Raw genomic sequence first — 16,787 nt, 5'->3', positions numbered from 1 at the left:
ATCAAGGAAAGAAAACTTTAGACCAATATTCCTGGTGAATATAAACACAAAAATCCTTAAAAATTCTGACAAATAGCATACAAAAATATATTAAAAAGATAGTGCACCATGATCAAATGGGGTTTAACCCAGGGATGCAAGGTTGGTTCAACATCTGGAAATCAATAAATGTAATTCATCACATCAATAGACTTATGGTTAAGAATCATGATTATTTCAATAGATGTAGAGAAAGCATTTGACAAAATACAACACCCCTTCATGCTCAAAACACTAGAAAAAAATAGGGAGTGTAGGAATATACCTCAACATTGTAAAGACTATTTATGATAAACCCATGGCCAACATCATTTTTTTTTTTTTGACCATCAAGCTGCTGAATGTTCAAAGATGCAGGAGACACATTAACCAATTACAAGTTATAAACAATATTTTCCATACTGTCATAAAATAAAACAAATCCTTTAATTTTTCAAGTGTTTTTTTTTAAAAAAAAAAAAAACAAGTCAACCTTAAAGATAAGCACAAATGTACCAGATTACAATTTAAAAATAGAAACGATAACAACTCAAGCACCCACGCTGTGCATAGCACTATTCTAGGTGCAACAAAAAGGAATCTTTAAAAGAAAAAAAAAAAAGGGGGGGAATCTTAACCTTCGAAACATGATTAACTTTCTGGAACTGCATTATCTCCTTTCCCAGAGAGTAAAAATAAATAAAATTACCATTGCTTCCTACTAATCTGCCCCAAACCCACTTCTGGCTCATAAGAAAATTAATTTCTGACAAATTTAAGGTGCTATGAACTCTGTTCCTGCTTCCCCCAAGATAAGAAAGCAGATCTCCTTTTCACTAAAAAATTTAAAAATAAACAATTTCACTTAAAAGGGCGGCTTGCTTCCAATAACTTTTTTCAAAAATTCTTCTTTTTCTCATTTTTGTTTCTTCTTCCATCACTGCCTTTTCTTGTACAAGGCAAATCAGACATCTTTTTGTGTTGTTTTTCCTTTCCTAAAAGTACTGCATCTTGAAGACAAACCATTCCCAAGAGTAGTGATAAAAATAAAATTATAACTTTAAAGGTGAGTCACCACTTTGATGAAGTAAAAAAATAAAAAGCAGTTGGCACTAAAATAGCTATTCCAACTATTTGTGTCTAAACAATTTAAAAACTGTTTATTTTTAAGAATGCACCCCCTAGTCCAAAGTCACTGTTTTAAAATTTTGGGGCCAAAAAATTTATAAAATCCCTTTCAGTTTAATCTATTAAAAATGGTGTCTAGAAAATATTCCATATTAAGTCTGTCTTTAAAAGTTCAGATTCTAAAGCATTCCTAAGGCACGGCATTCTGGAAGACAACTGTGCTTCTGCTGGTGTTGTGCTGTGTATGAAGTGTCCATGACAGGCACTTCTTCTGAGGCTGAGGGACTGTGAGGGCAGTCAGACATAGAATGGAACTCTGTGAGACACTGGACTAAGTGCTGGAACTTGGGCCTCTCCTCCAGATCTGTGCCCAGCAACAGACCATCACAGCAAATAGTTTATCAGGACAGTTGATTGGCTGGGCTATTCTGTAATCATCTTTCAGATATGCAGCCATCTCAAAGAGGTCAATGTCCACATAGGCGCCTGGTCCAGAGTCATGAGCTCCCACAAGATCACTCCAAAGGCCTACACATCACTAGTGCTGGAGAACTCATTGTTAACCAAACTCTCAAGAGCCATCCATGGAGCAGGCATGTTTTCATTGTCCCCCAGGCAATGATAGTCCATGGGGAACAAGTCTCTGGAGAGGGCATTGTCTGTGATCTTAACTGGAGTGTGTCATCAATGACACAGTTCCTAGCAGCCAGGTCTTTATGGATGACTTCCCTTCTGGCCAGGTAGCTCATCCCACAGGCAATCTGAATAGCCATGTGTACCAGATCTTGAGAAATTGCCTGTGGATTATTGGCCTCTACTAATTTGCACTGCTGTAAAAGCAATTTAAGATTCCCCCAATTCATGTAAAGCAGTATCACGATGGGCTTTTCTCCTTCTTCTATACACACGTGAGGAATAGGAAAAAGATTTCTGTGAGAAGACCCCGCAGCTTGCAACTTTCAGTGAGCGTCATTGTCACTTGAATTTCAGAATCTTAATCTTTAACTGTTTTCACAAATGTTGGTTTTTCTTTATTTGGATCTTTTTCATCTACTAAAATCCCATGGAAAATACATCCAAAAGTACCTTCTTGGAGTACTGTTGGGGGCTGTGCCATGTTGACCACGCCAGGGTGGCGCCTGATCACATCGGCAGCGAGGAGGTTAATTGACATAAGCACACTCAGGTGATTTGTCGTCCACGCACACAATGTATGCGCATGTGTTCTCAAGCACTCCTAATTGTGCCTGCTCGGATATCTAGCATCTTGCTAATCTTTGTGTAAGAGGCGTGGCCCTGCTCTCTGCCTCCTGGAGGTGATATATCACCTGGAGGTGATATAAGCGTAGGCGGAGTGAGACAGCGCCACAGAGCAGCAGCTAGTAGGAAAAAGCAGGGGCAGCTAGCAAACACAGCAGCTAGTAGAAGTGGCAAGCAGAAAGAAAAGATAGCAGAACGGCAGAAGAAGTGGCTAGCCGATAGAAGCAGCGAGTAGGGGTAGAGGCGGACGGCAGATCACAGAGCAGAGAACTGAGACACATCACTGAAGCACCTTAGGTAGATGCACCCTCAGTTCACAGGATGCAGGATGCACCAGTAAGAAGCAGTAGACCTTAAGCAAGGTGTAGCAAGTCTCTCTTCCTCTAAGCTCTAAGCAAAGCCTGTCCTTCTCTCAAAGTCTCTCTTAAGCAAAGTCTCTCTCTCTCTCCTCTCAAAGCAAGTAAACCTCATTTCCTCTATCCTCTATGAACACACAAGCAAGAAAGCAGTGCACTAAAGAGAAAGATAGAAGTAGCTCAGTTTCCAGTCCACCACCCATAAGACCTGTGCAAGTTGTTGCTGTAAGCGCTGACAAATATCCACGGATTTTGTACCACAAAGAGCCAGCGACAGAGTACATCTTTTAGAGTTATCCTCTCCCTGGATATTGCTCTATCCTTCACCTTGACTTTGGCCTCTAAAAGAGTGACACTTCTCAGGTTGTTCTTCTCTATCTGCAAGGTAGGATAACCTGAGGAGCTGGTGATAGGCAGTTGCATTGTTGGGTGTGTCAGCTCTCAGATACTGAGTCGTCTGGGTGGATGGCTGAGACAGCCCTTGGGAACTACTGCTGGCACTGATGCTGTCATCCAGTTCAATCCTTTTCATACTATGAAGGTGCAAAACAGCTAATATTATTGCTACAAGAGATATTACTGTACAACAAACCCCTACTCTGATATAAAACACACACGTAGAAGTAGTTGGAGCTGCATGTACAGGATCATTTTTGTAACACATTTTCCTTCGTTTAAAATTTAAGACTGTAAAATTTTTTGAAGAATTTACTGTCAAGTTGAGCTGCATTAGTATCATAACTTCAGAACCTACTTTGCCAGTGCAGGAAAGCTCGACCCGAAACACTGATAAAGTGCGTGGAACTTCCCCTTGAACAGAAATGTTGACCTGGGGCATGTCCGTAGCCACAAAATTGTCTACTTGGAATCCCAGCTTATACTCAACTTTGGACTTCGCATGCCAAGTGAAGTGTGGGAAATTTGTCTCACTGGGTACTAACAGGTTAAAAGGGGAGAGCAGTAGTGACTGATAAGGTCGTTTCTAACATAATAAAGTTCTGCATCAAGACCAATCAGCACTTCATCCTCACTCAGGTAGAGAGAGGCTCACGCTGGGCCCCGGGGCCACGGATGGCAGTGCAGGGGTCTGTGGGCCTGGTAGGCATTGGCGTTGGGGGCAGGCAGCAGCTGCAGCAGCACAAGCAGGAGCAACAGCAGCGGAGGGGCCCTGAGGGCCCCCGGGGAGGCAGACAGCCCAGCCGCAACAGCCACGCCACCCTGCGCATGGCCGCTGCAGCGATCGAGAAAAAGCCTGGGCCACCCACGGCACCGCCGCCCACCCTGGGCTCCAAGCCCCTCGCAGCCCCGAGCTGGAGGCCGCCGCCCTCCAGCTGCTGGCTGGTGGCTTAGAGTAGGAATAATGAGTAAATCAGAATATAAGTAATACTTAAATAGCTTCGAGCTATCTGATTTATGCTTTTGTAAAAACTATAGGAGGGAACATAAACAAAATGGTCTAAATTATCTGAGGAAAATAAGAAAAGCACCTCAAATCATATTAAAGTCTTCCAGAATAAATCAAGCATCTCTGTGATCAGTGCACAGAATGAAAGTTATTCATAATGACTTCAGGAAAAAGTTTAAGAAATTACTAATACATATCAAAATAAAATAAAACCTCAAAGATTCTTTGTATATATTTTGTGTTTACTTCTTCCAATTAAAATATCTGTACTTTTATTCTTGCCTTAGGCTCTGCTTTTTAAAGTAATATGGGATAAGAAACTCCCACAGGTTTTATTTCAAAAAATGAGGAAAACATACTCTGTGTGTGTGTGTGTGTGTGTGTGTGTGTGTGTGTGTGTGTTTTCTTCTATCATCACAAGGCTCTATTTACTCAAAATCCTTTCTCACTTTTTCCTTCTCCCTAACTTACATCCACCAACTTTTGGCTCCTGAGTTGACAAACCTCTCCCAAAATAATATTTTGCATATGTAATAGCCCTGACTGGTGAGTTTTCAGTTCTGGACTCTATGGTTCTGTATTCTGAAACTCAGGAACCAAATTATGTAAAATGGAAAACCCAGAACCAGTTGTTTATACCTAGAATACATTTTCACTTATAAAGAAATAATTTTAATATATTGAATATAAACAGGACAAATATTGCTATTTTATAAGTGGTCTAAAGTGGCTGATCATAAGGCACAAGGATTTTTTTAATAGAAAAACCAGTATTGTTTTCAACAGGACAGTAGGAGGATTTGCCAAGGGAAGGAAATTTGAAGAGACTTCACCAGTGAAGCCTAAGAAGTGTGGAGCAAGGCAAGAAAGGAGGCTGGAGTTGATGGTGAAGAATTTACTGAGGGTGCCCCGGTCTTTTGGCACCATCTGCTGTTAAATCCAAGTAAAAACAGAGAATGAAGAAAAAAAGTGTTCAGAAAATAATGGAGCCAAGATGTGGCCCAAGTGGGAATGTGCTGGTTGCATCTTGGGGTCTCACAGCAGAACAGATGGTTGTCCCAGTAGTTAGGAAAACTCTGGCTCATAGAGCTTAGGGCCAACACTCCAGACACTGGGTCCTAGCCTTACTTTAGAAATAGCCACTTTGCTTTTCATCTTGTCTCACTCAGGTTCTTCCAACTTGTATCATTTGTATCCAACTGTTCTCAGAAACTGGATCACTAAGCATCTCCAAACAGCAGATGCCAACCTGGAGATAAACCCTGTAGCTGCAGAGGCCCCCCTATCCCTCAACCTAATTATGTCTGTTTTATGTGTGGCATGCCTATTTGTTCAGCACGCTTGTCTGTTCATTTTATTTAATTTTTTCCTGTTGTTAATATTGCAATTCACATCTACTATTGAACATTCTGTCTCTGTGGATTTTCCTGTTCTAGACACTTGAAATGAACTGAATTAATTGTGCTGTGCTGTGCTGCATGGTCTTCAACTTTATTATTTGGTTTTTTTTTTTTTTTTTTTTTTTTTTTAGTTTTAGGTTTGCTTTTGTTGTTGTTATTCTAATTAGTTTTTCATGACAGTGGAATGCATTGTGACACATCATACATAGATGGAGTGTAACTTCTCATTCTCCTGGTTGTACATGAAATAGAGGTACACCAGTCGTGTAGTCATGAATATAGGGTAATAATGAATATAGGGTAATAATGTCTGATTCATTCTACTACCATTCCTACCCCTGTATTCCCTCCCCTCCCTTTACTTCCCTCTGTCTAATCCAAAGTACCTATATCCTTCCCTAGTCCCTCCCATTATGAATTAGCCACCGCATATCAAAGAAAAACATTCAGCCTTTGGTTCTTTGGGATTTAACTGATTCAAATTATCAATCCATCAAATGGATTAATCCACTGATGAAATTACAGCTATCATGATCTAATCATCTCACCTCTGAACTTTTCTGCTTCTGATATCATATTTCTAATGCATGAGCTTTTCAGGGGATGCTTTATATATAAACCAAAATTATATTATGTCATAAACCACATTTCTGGTATAATAACATTTTGCATAATTTTTATTTATGCATGATTGGTTTCTTTGGGGGATATGCTTCAGGTCAAAGATTTAGATAATTAGTTTTCACTTTAATCTCTAAGAAATATGAAAACACAGGTCACTGCTCCAACATATTGGCACATGCATCAATCTCATTAATAAATTTTTCTTAAGCTAAATAAATAAAACTAAAAATCAGAAAGTGAGTGGCATCAAATTTAAAAACTTCTGCACAGCAAAGGAAACAAAAACATGAATATAGAACCTTCAAAATAAGAGAAAATCTTTGCAGCTACTCTTCTGACAGGGAAGAGTATATGTAAAGAACTCAAAAGAAAAAAAAAACTAACACATAAATAAATAAATATAATCTAAACAGATATTTTTCAAAAGAAAAAGTATAAATACATGAAAAAAAAGTTCAACATCCTTAGCCATCTTGGAAATGCAAATAAAAACTACACCAGGCTTTTATTTCACTCCTGTTAGAATGACCATCACTAAATATACAAGGAACAATAACTGCTGGTGAGAACATGGGAGAAAAGTACATTCATATGCTGTTGGCAGAACTGCCAATTAATACAACCACTTTGTAAATAAATATAGAGATTCCTCTAAAGACTAAGAATGAAATCACCATATGACTTAGCTCTCCACTTTTAGTACTTAACCAAAACACCTAAAATTGTCATAATATAGTACATACATACAAAATGTTTATAGCTGTTCAATTCACAATAGGCCAGTTATGGATCCAGTTCAAGTGCCCATCAACAGATGAATAAAGAAAATGTGTTACATATATACAAATGAGTTTCATTCAGTCATAAAGAGTGAAATTATGTCATTTGATGGTAAATGAATAAAACCTGGAGAACATCATGCTAAGTAAAATAAGTAAAATTCTGAAATTGAAGGGTCAAATGTTTTCTCTCATACATGGAAACTAGACCAAAAGAAGGGATAAAGAATCCGCCCCCCCTTTGAGATCCCATAAAAATAAAAGATCAGTGGAGCAGAGGAAAGGGATTGAGTGGGAGAGAGGAAGAATAGGGAAAGAGAATGGTAGAATGAAATTGACAAAACTATTCTATAAAAATAAATAAATATACCACAGTATATTTATTATTTATTTAATATAAATATTATTAAATATTTCACTGTTATGTATATCTATAAAGCACTAATATTAAAAAACTATAAGTAAATAGAAGGAAGACCCACAGAGTAGAGGCAGGGAAATGGGGGGAGTGAGAAAGAGAGGAAAGGGGTAAGTATTGAGGACTGAAGTGGAGCAAATTTTATTCCATCTTATTTGTATGATTATGTCAAAATGAACCCAATATTATGTGTAACTATAATTGCTAATACAGATTTTACAAAGAAGAACAAAATTGTCATTTTCTGGGAAAAGCACTAATAAAAAATACAAAAAGGAAAGAAAATGTGATATAAATATAACATTTTATATAAATATATTTATGGATATTTATATGATATTGAAGGAGTTAAAATTTAAGTGCCCACAATTAAAGCACAGAATCTGTAGTCTAGCAAATGAACTTAGGAAAAGAAACAAAGAGGGACAGGCCTGAGGCCTGAACATACCTTAACAAGCCTAAAATAAGACTGCCAAAACATCAAAATCTAACTGGCCATGGAGGATAAACAATCTCCACAAGGCCGTGGACCATCTGGTGTCACCCACTTTCCCCCTTCTTCCCTTTTCTTTAAGGTTAACTTGACCACCTGCTAACCAAAATAAACTGCCCTACCACATTGCTGGAATGTCAATTTGCACGTACTACTTGCTGATGTAATCAATGTAGTCATGTGCCCGCTTATGTTTGAATCAGCCAATTATGTGTACCCATGCTAAACTCCCTAAATTTTCCTATATAAACCCCTGATTTCTGAGCCTCGGGGTCAACTCCTCTATCTCCTGCGTGAGATACATGTTAGCCCGGAGCTCCGTTATTAAAGTGCCTCGTGCTTTTGCATCAAGCCGGTCTCTCGTGCTTCCTGGAGCGCGCCATCCTGAGACTCGAGTAAGGGTCTTCCTTTTGGGGGGTCCTACAATATATAGATCATATGATATATGGATATAGATCCATATACACACACAATGGAGCTTAACTCAGCCACAAAAAAGAAACAAATTGTCATTTCCTGGTAAATAGATGGAACTGGAGAACATCATGCCAAGTGAAATAAGCCAGACTCAGAAAGTCAAGTATTAAATATTTTTTCTCATGTGCAGATGATAGAGATAGGGAGAGAAAGGGAGAGAAATTTAAAAGTGGGAGGGTATCTCACAAAAATAGAAGGGCAACTACTAATAGATTGGAAGAAAGGAATCAAGAGAAAGGGAAGATAGGAGGGCATAGGGAAGAAATACTGGTGAATTTAATCTATTATTATATCCATGCACCAATATATCACAATGAATTACACACACACACACACACACACACATATATATTATAATTATAATGCATAAAGTGAAATAATAAAAATAGAAGGGAAATCAATAGACTATAGCAAGTGCATCAGGGAGAGGGAGAAGGGGAGGAAAGGGAAGGTACCAGGGAATGGTATTGATCAAATTATGTTGTGTATGTGTAAAAATATGGCATAATGAATACCACTACTATCTATAAATATAATGCACCTATATAAATAAATTTAAAAATTAACAGAAAAATAGTTATGCTTTTAAAAACCAGGGAAAATAATAATATGATCCTTAGAAATTACTAATTTTAGTTTTAAAATCTTGATTTAGACAAAAAAAGACAGCATCTCTCCTAAAATAACAAATATTCTTTGTGGTTTAAATTTTAGTTTGTGTAGACTTTACTACTAGTTACATATAATTAAATGTACTTTCCAGGCCAGGCACAATGGTGCACGCCTATAATCCCAGTGGCTCACCAGGCTGAGGCAGGAGGATCACAAGTTCAAAGCCAACCTCAGAAAAAGCCAGGCAGTAAGCAACTCAGTGAGACCCTGTCTCTAAATAAAATACAAAAAGGGCTGGAATGTGGCTCAGTGGTTGAGTGCCCCCAAGTTCAATCCTTGGTGTCCACCCCTAAAATTTGCTTTCCCCTTAATGGTTTTCTCATACATTTTTTTTTTTCTTATTACAAAAAAGGATCTTTAAGATAAAATATCAGTAGCTTTCTTCTCCCAAATGTTTTGTTCTTCTTCATTAAATATAACATTGTATTATAAATTGCTAAGAAAACTATTCAAAGTATCTGGTTTCCTGTATTTTTACTGTACCTCCCTACACTTTCCAAGTGAAAACTAGGACACAACTCATCCTTTATTTCATTGAATATTTGGCTTATTTGCCAGGTAGTTTTTATATTCTAAAGTTTTAAGACAGGGAAAAATAAAAGTGTGCATTGGGAATGTTGAATCAGATTATATTTCTTTCTATTGCTCTTCAACTTTTGGGTAGTCTATTCAAAGAAATGATGAATTCTTGTGTTTGCCCTTGCTCTCCCTCTCCATGACTGGGGAAAATTCTCAAGAATTCTGAATAAAGGACTCATGTTTAAATTTAATATTAAGAGAAAAAGCAAGAGAGCTTTTCATTTAAGCAGTTATTTACAAGAGGGAAGGGTATGACTCAAGGGATCTCATTATAAAGTTGAACAAAACTACTGGTGTTTATCATCTCACTTCTTCCTGTCCCAAGGGATTCTTTCACTTTGGATGTTAACTTTTCCCAATCCTATTTGAAGCTATTAAAAAGTTTCAGATGAATTTTATCATAGTTCATAGAGCAAAATTACCTTCAGAGATTTTTCTCCTTGGGGAGGAAGATAATAAAATAATTGACTGTTCAGAATGAAGCAGTTAAAACTCAACTTTAAGTCTTCTTTTTACTTCCAGGTACCAGGAAATCATCAATGTAGCATTGAGTATCTACCCCATTACCAAGGACTGGGAACTCTTCAGAGCCAGCACCTAATACCAGTTCTCCAGTGGGTGGTCAACTAATTAAGTGGCTGAAATGGTCCTCTGGGGAAGACTTGATGGAAGATTACAGAATGTTGTTTTGCTACATTTCAGGGTCCTTTCTTGAAGGGATTATTTCTCCCCTTAATCAAGAGGATCTGGGTCTGTGAGCTGGCTGAAGTCTGAAAACGGGTTTAGACAACGTGAATCACTACTATGGTTTTTCAAGTTAGGTTTCTGCCCCTAGACCTAGAATTTTTGTGCTCATGTGTTTCAACTAGCATCTTAGTGAATTTCTTAATTCATTGGGGCCACTATAAAAGCCATAAATTGGGTAACTTATAACAATATTTATCTATGCCTCGTAATTCTAGAGACTGAGAAATCCAACATCCAGATATTGACAGATTTGTTGTTTGGTGAGGGCCCCTTTCTGATTCATAAATGGTGTCTTCTCACTATGTACTCACATGATGGAAGGAACAAAGCATCTCTCTGGTTCCTCCTATAAAGTCACTATCCCTCTAATTAGGGTTCTTCCCTCATGATTTAATCACCTTTCAAGGTTGACTAATACCATCACAATACTATCACCTCCTAATTTCATCACATTGGTGATTAGGTTTGCTTACTGAAGGAAATGTACTCAAAGCATACTAGAGGGTCAGCTTAGATGGTGGCTAAGAATAATGTATCAGATAAATTCCAAAATTCCTATCTTCCCAGCCCACTAATAAGGAGATAGGGAAGTTACAATTTTTCAACCTCACTGACTACAGGCTAACATTGAGATCCAACTTTAGTTAGCAAATGTAAAAGAATATCAATGACACTTTCAGGACCTTGAGCCAATTCATTATATCCTGTGGTCTGGGTGATACCACTCATGTCATGAAATTCAGACCATGCACACGTAAGATTTTGTGTTTTATATTCCCTAACAAACATATGTGTTCAAAGCCTTAATATAAATTATAAGGAACTGAATTCCTTTTGAAATAATAGACTATGTTTTTACAGAGGAGTATTTGTTTGTGGTGACAGCTCTGTAATTTTCTCTGATTAGTAAACTTTAGCACATTTTAATGTATTGACCATTTGAATATACTTATTTGTGAAGACATTCTGTTTATCTTTTTCTTATCATTAGAAATTCTTTATATATTCTGGATTTTCACCCAGAGGCACATGCACACAAACACACATTGCCTCTGTTAATGAATCCTCAGGTACACAGACATTCTTAATTTTACCATGGCCCAATATAATCAACTTCTATTATGGTTAATATTTTGTCTTATTTAACTGTTCTTTTTGTATTCAAAGTTCTTGAGGAAAACTATTAGTCCCATATTTTTTTTTTGCTTATCACATTTCTATCTATAATTAATTTGCAATTGTTGTATATGAGGTTCAAATATTTTTCTTCCATAAGTCTATCCATTTGACCTGGCAACAATCCACAGAAAAACCAATCTTCTCCTACTGCACTGCTGTGCTTCCAGAAACTTTCTTTTCCAATAAGGCTCTTCGAGACCTTCTTTAATTCCTCATTTCTGACTATATATATATCAATGGGTTCAAGCTAGGGGTAATGATAAAATAAAAAATACTGAAATTTGACCCTCATCCTGAGATTGACTGTTTTCCACGTGTATTTACATGCAGACAACTGTCTTATAGAAGATAGACCCTATAATTATATGGGAGGAACAGGTCACAAATGCTTTTGTCTCCCTATTGCAGACTTGATCTTCAGTACATCTCTAACAATGAAGTCATACAAAACAGGAAAGAGAGGAAATGTTTCCAGGAAAAGGAAGAAAAATGCATCCCCAGTGTGGGGAATGACAATGATAGAAAATTGTCATGGGATAAGAAATTCCATTTGGCACAACAAACTCCATTATTATGTATAATTATAATGCATCAATAAAAAAATAATAATGATATAAATAAATAAACCACTGTCTGCTCAAATGTTAAAAAATAAAAATGCAAACAAGTTTTTCTCCATAAATATGGTATTGACATATTCAGTCTCTCTTTTGTTTTGATCTTTTGAGATATGTATGACAGTGTATTTTGACATATTATACATACATGGAGTACAACTTATTCTAATTAGGATCCCATTCTTCTTGTACATGATGTGGAGTTTCACTGGTCATATATTCACATACGAGCATAGGAAAGTTATGTCCCATTCATTCTACTATCTTTCATGTTCTCATTCTCCTCTTTTCCTTTAATTCCCCTTTGCCTAATCCAATGAACTTCTATTCTTCCCATCCCTGCCCCTTGTTGTGTGTTACCATCCACATAGCAGAAGAACATTTGACCTTTGGGTTTCTTTGGTGGTGGTGGTGAGGGAGACTGGCTTATTTCATGTACCATGATAGTCTCCTGTTCCATTCATTTATCAGAAAGTGTCATAATTACATTCTTCTTTATGGTTAATATTCCATTGTGTATATTCACCATATTTTCTTTATCCATTCATCTGCTGAAGGGCATCCAGGTTGATTCCATAGTTTTGCTATTGTGAATTGAGCTGCTATAAACATTGATGAGACTGCACCACTGTAGTATGTCTATTTTATGTTCTATTCATATATACCGAGGAATGGAATAACTGGGTCAAATGGTGGTTTTCTGAGGAAACTTCATACTGCTTTCCACAGTGGTTACACAAATTTGCAGTCCCACTAGCACATTCTCATCAACATTTATTATTACTTGTGTTCTTGATAGTTGCCATTCTGAGCAGAGTGAAAATGAAATCTCAGTGTAGTTTTAATTTACATTTCTCTAATTGCTAGAGATGTTGAATATTTTTTCATATATTTGTTCACAGTTTGTATTTCTTCTTCTGTGGAGTGCCTGTTCAGTTCCTTTGTCCATTTATAGATTGTTGTTTTTTTTTTTGTTAGATTTTTGAGATTGTTGTGAATCCTGGATATATATGTCCTATCTGAAGAGCAGATAGCAAAGATTTTCTCCCACTTTGTAGGCTTTCTCTTCACATTTTTTATTGTTTCCTTTGCTGTGAAGAAGTTTTTTGGTTTGATAACCTCCCCATTTGTTGATTTTACTTCTTGTGCTTCAGGAATCTTGTTAAGGAAGTAGGTTCCTAAGGTGACATGATGGAGAGTTGGGCCTACATTTTCTTTTAGTGGGTGCAGGGTCTCTGGTCTAATGCCTAGGTCTTTCATCTACTTTGAGTTGATTTTTTGTGCAAGGTGAGAGACTGGGGTTAAATTTACAGTTTTCCCAGCACCATTTGTTGAAGAAGCTATCTTTTTTCAAATGTATACTATGACAACTTTGTCTAATCTGATGCAATCTCTTTTTTTTTTTTTTTACTGTTTTCATTACTGAATTATAGTTACACAAACTAGTGGGTTTCATTTTGACACATTCATAAATGCATATGATATAATTTACTCCATTTCAATCCCAAGTGCTGACCCTTACCCTCCCTCTTCCATCCTCCTGATCCCTTTCCCATACTCTACTGGTCTTCTCTCTATTTATTATTATTTTTTTTTATTGGTGCATATGGTTATACATATATCACAAGTGGAAATCATTGTGATATATTCATACATTCACAAAGTATAATTTGGTCAATTTTACTTCATAGTTTCTCCCTTATCCATCCACTCTTCCTTCCCCTTCAATCACCTTTCTCTGCGCCACTGTTCTCCCTCTTATTTTCATGAGGTTCTCAACATTTTTTTTTCATTTATTATTTTCTCTACTTTCTGCATATGAGAAAATACATTCAACCCTTGAATTTCTGAGTCTGGTTTATGTCTCTCAGTATGTTTTTCTCCATGTCCAGCCATTTACCCTCAAATGACACAATTTCATTATTTGTGGCTGAGTAAAATTCTATTTGTGTATAAACCACATTCTTTTTATTCTTCATTGACGGGTACCTAGGCTGAATCAATAACTTTGTTATTGCAAATTGTGCTGCTATAAACATGTACATGCATGTTTATGCTGCTTTTAGAACTTTTGGATAAATAGCAAGGGATGGCATAGCTGGATTATATGGTGGTTTCCTTACTAGTCTTTTGAGGAATCTCTACATTAATTTCCAAAGTGGTTGTACTAATTTTCAGTCCCATTAACAATGTATAATGTATGTTTCTCCTATCAATCTCACCAACAATTATTGTTCTTAGTACTCTTGATAATTGCTATTCTAACTGAAGCAAGATGAAATTTGAATGTATTTTTGATTTGTACATCCCTGATTGCTAAGGATGTTGAATATTTTCTCATATATATTATGTCCATCTCTATTTCTTCTTTTTGAAAATGTCTGCTTTGTTCATCTGCCCCATCTTCGATTGGATTGTTATTATTTTTAATTTTGGTGTTAAGTGTTTCAAGTTCTTTATATATTCTGAATATTAATCCACTCTCCAAGAGTAGCAGGCAAATATTTTCTCTCTTTCTATATGCACTCTCCTTACATTCTTAGTTGTTTCCACTGCTGTACAGAAACTTTCTAATGTGATGACACCAACTTACTGATTCTTGGTTTTATTTCTCGAGTTTTAGTAGTCTTATTAAGAAAGTTGGTGAATGTGCCAATATGTTGGAGCATTGATCCTACATTTTCCTCTAGCAATTTAAATGTTTCTGGTCTAATTTCTACTTTAAGTTCATTTTTGTACAGGGTTAGAGATAGGGATCTAGTTTCATTCTTCTACATATGGATATCCAGTTTTCCTAGCACCATTTGTTAAAAAAGCAATCTTTTCCCAAAAATCTAAAAATGTATTTTTGGCAACTTTGTCAAGGATAAGATGACTTTGTCTATGTGAATTTGTGTCTCTATCTTCTATTCTCTTCCATTGCTCTTCCTACCTGATTTCATATAAGTACTTTGCTGTTTTTGTTACTATAACTTTGTAGTATAATTTGAGATCAGGTATTGGGATGCCCCCAATATCACTCTTATTTCTGAATATTGCTTTGGCTACTCTGGATCTTTTATTGTTCCATCTGAATTTTAGGATTGTTATTTTTCTAGTTTTGTGAAGAACATATGTGGTATTTTGATGGGGATTACATTGATTCTTTATATTACTTTTGGTAATATGACCACTTTGACAATATTAATTCTCCTTATCCAAGAATATGAGAATGCTTATCATCTTCTAAGAATTTCTGTGATTACTTTTCTTCAATGTTTTACAGTTTTCCTTGTAATTACTTAGATTTATTCCCAAGAATTTTAGGTTTTTGCTGTAGTTAATTTGTTTTGTTTTGAGATTATTGTCAAGGGAATAGTTTTCTTTTTTTTTTTTTTACAGTAGATTCATTTTTGTATTTTGATTTTACATCCTGCTACTTTGCTGAATTTATCAGGTCTAGAATTTTCCTGGTGACTTTTTCTAGGGGGAATCTTCTAAGTATAGGATCATGTCATCACCAGAGACAGTTTATTTCTTGCTCTCCTATTTGTATCTGTTAATTTCCTGCTCTTGCTTGATTGCTCTAGAAAAAGTTTCAAGAACTATATTAAATAGGATTGATAAGAGTAAACATCCTTGTCTTGTTCCTGATTTTAAAGGAAATGCTTTCAGTTTTTTCTGTTCAGTATAATGTTGACTTTGGGTATCTCGTATACAGCCTTAATAATATTGAGGTAAATTCTTTCTATTTCTGTATCTTCAGAGTTTTTAACATGAACATGTGCTGGATTTGGATGAAGGTCATTTCTTCACCTATTGAGATGATTATATAATTTTTGTCCTCAACTCTATTTATGTGATGAATTTAATTTACTGATTTCTGCATGCTAAACTAATTTTGCCTCCCTGGGATGGATCCAATTTGATCATGGTGAACAATCTTCTTGATTTTTTTTTTTAATGTGGATTTATGTCTGTGAGTGGCAGCACATGTCTGCAATCCTAATGACTTGGAGTCAAGGCAAGAGGATCAAGATCAAGATCACAAAAATACAGAAACTTAGCAAGATGCATCCAGGAAAATAGCACATTGGTAAAGCACATTGGTAAAGCTCCCTTGGGTTTATTCTTTGGTACCCAAAATTTAAGATATTAATGCAAATTGAAAATATTTATTAGCAATTTTTACATCTGTGTTAATCAGGGATATCGGTCTATAGCTTTCTTGATGTTTCTTTTCCTAGTTTTGTTATCAGTATCATATGGGCTTCATAGAATGAATTTTGGTATGTTTCCTCCCTATTTCATAAAATTATTTGAAGCAGATTAGATTGTTATTAATTCTTTAAAGATATGGAAGAACTCAGTCAAACATTCATCTGGTCCTGGTCTTTTCTTTGTTAGAATGTTTTTAATTATTGTTTTAAACTCACTGCTAGCTATTGTATGTTTAGTTTTCTAGATCCTTTTGGTTCAACTTGCTTAGGTTACATGTGTCTAGGAATTTGGCACTTTTAGATTTTCTAATTTATTGGAATATAGTTTTCAAAATAGTCCCTAATGATCCCTTGGATTTAAGAAATATCTGTGGTGGTATATCTGTGTTAATTAACTTTGAGTAACTGTGACCAAAGTACCTGATAAGAACAATCT

The 16,787-nt window shown here is 36.1% G+C and overlaps 1 pseudogene across 1 annotated transcript; it reads right to left on the bottom strand.

Moving 5' to 3' along the window:
* Positions 1-1,325: 1,325 nt before the first annotated feature.
* LOC306666979 (tyrosine-protein kinase RYK-like) lies at positions 1,326-5,322 on the bottom strand (annotated as a pseudogene). Its single transcript has 3 exons — positions 5,296-5,322; positions 3,045-4,190; positions 1,326-2,245 (listed from the first exon to the last, which is right to left on the bottom strand). The product of its transcript is annotated as a tyrosine-protein kinase RYK-like (transcript).
* Between the last annotated feature and the right edge of the window lie 11,465 nt (positions 5,323-16,787).

This window comes from Sciurus vulgaris (genome assembly GCF_902686455.1).
Source record: "Sciurus vulgaris genome assembly, chromosome: 7".
Taxonomy (NCBI): Eukaryota; Metazoa; Chordata; class Mammalia; order Rodentia; family Sciuridae; genus Sciurus; species Sciurus vulgaris.
This window is presented reverse-complemented; position numbering and strand designations above follow the sequence as displayed.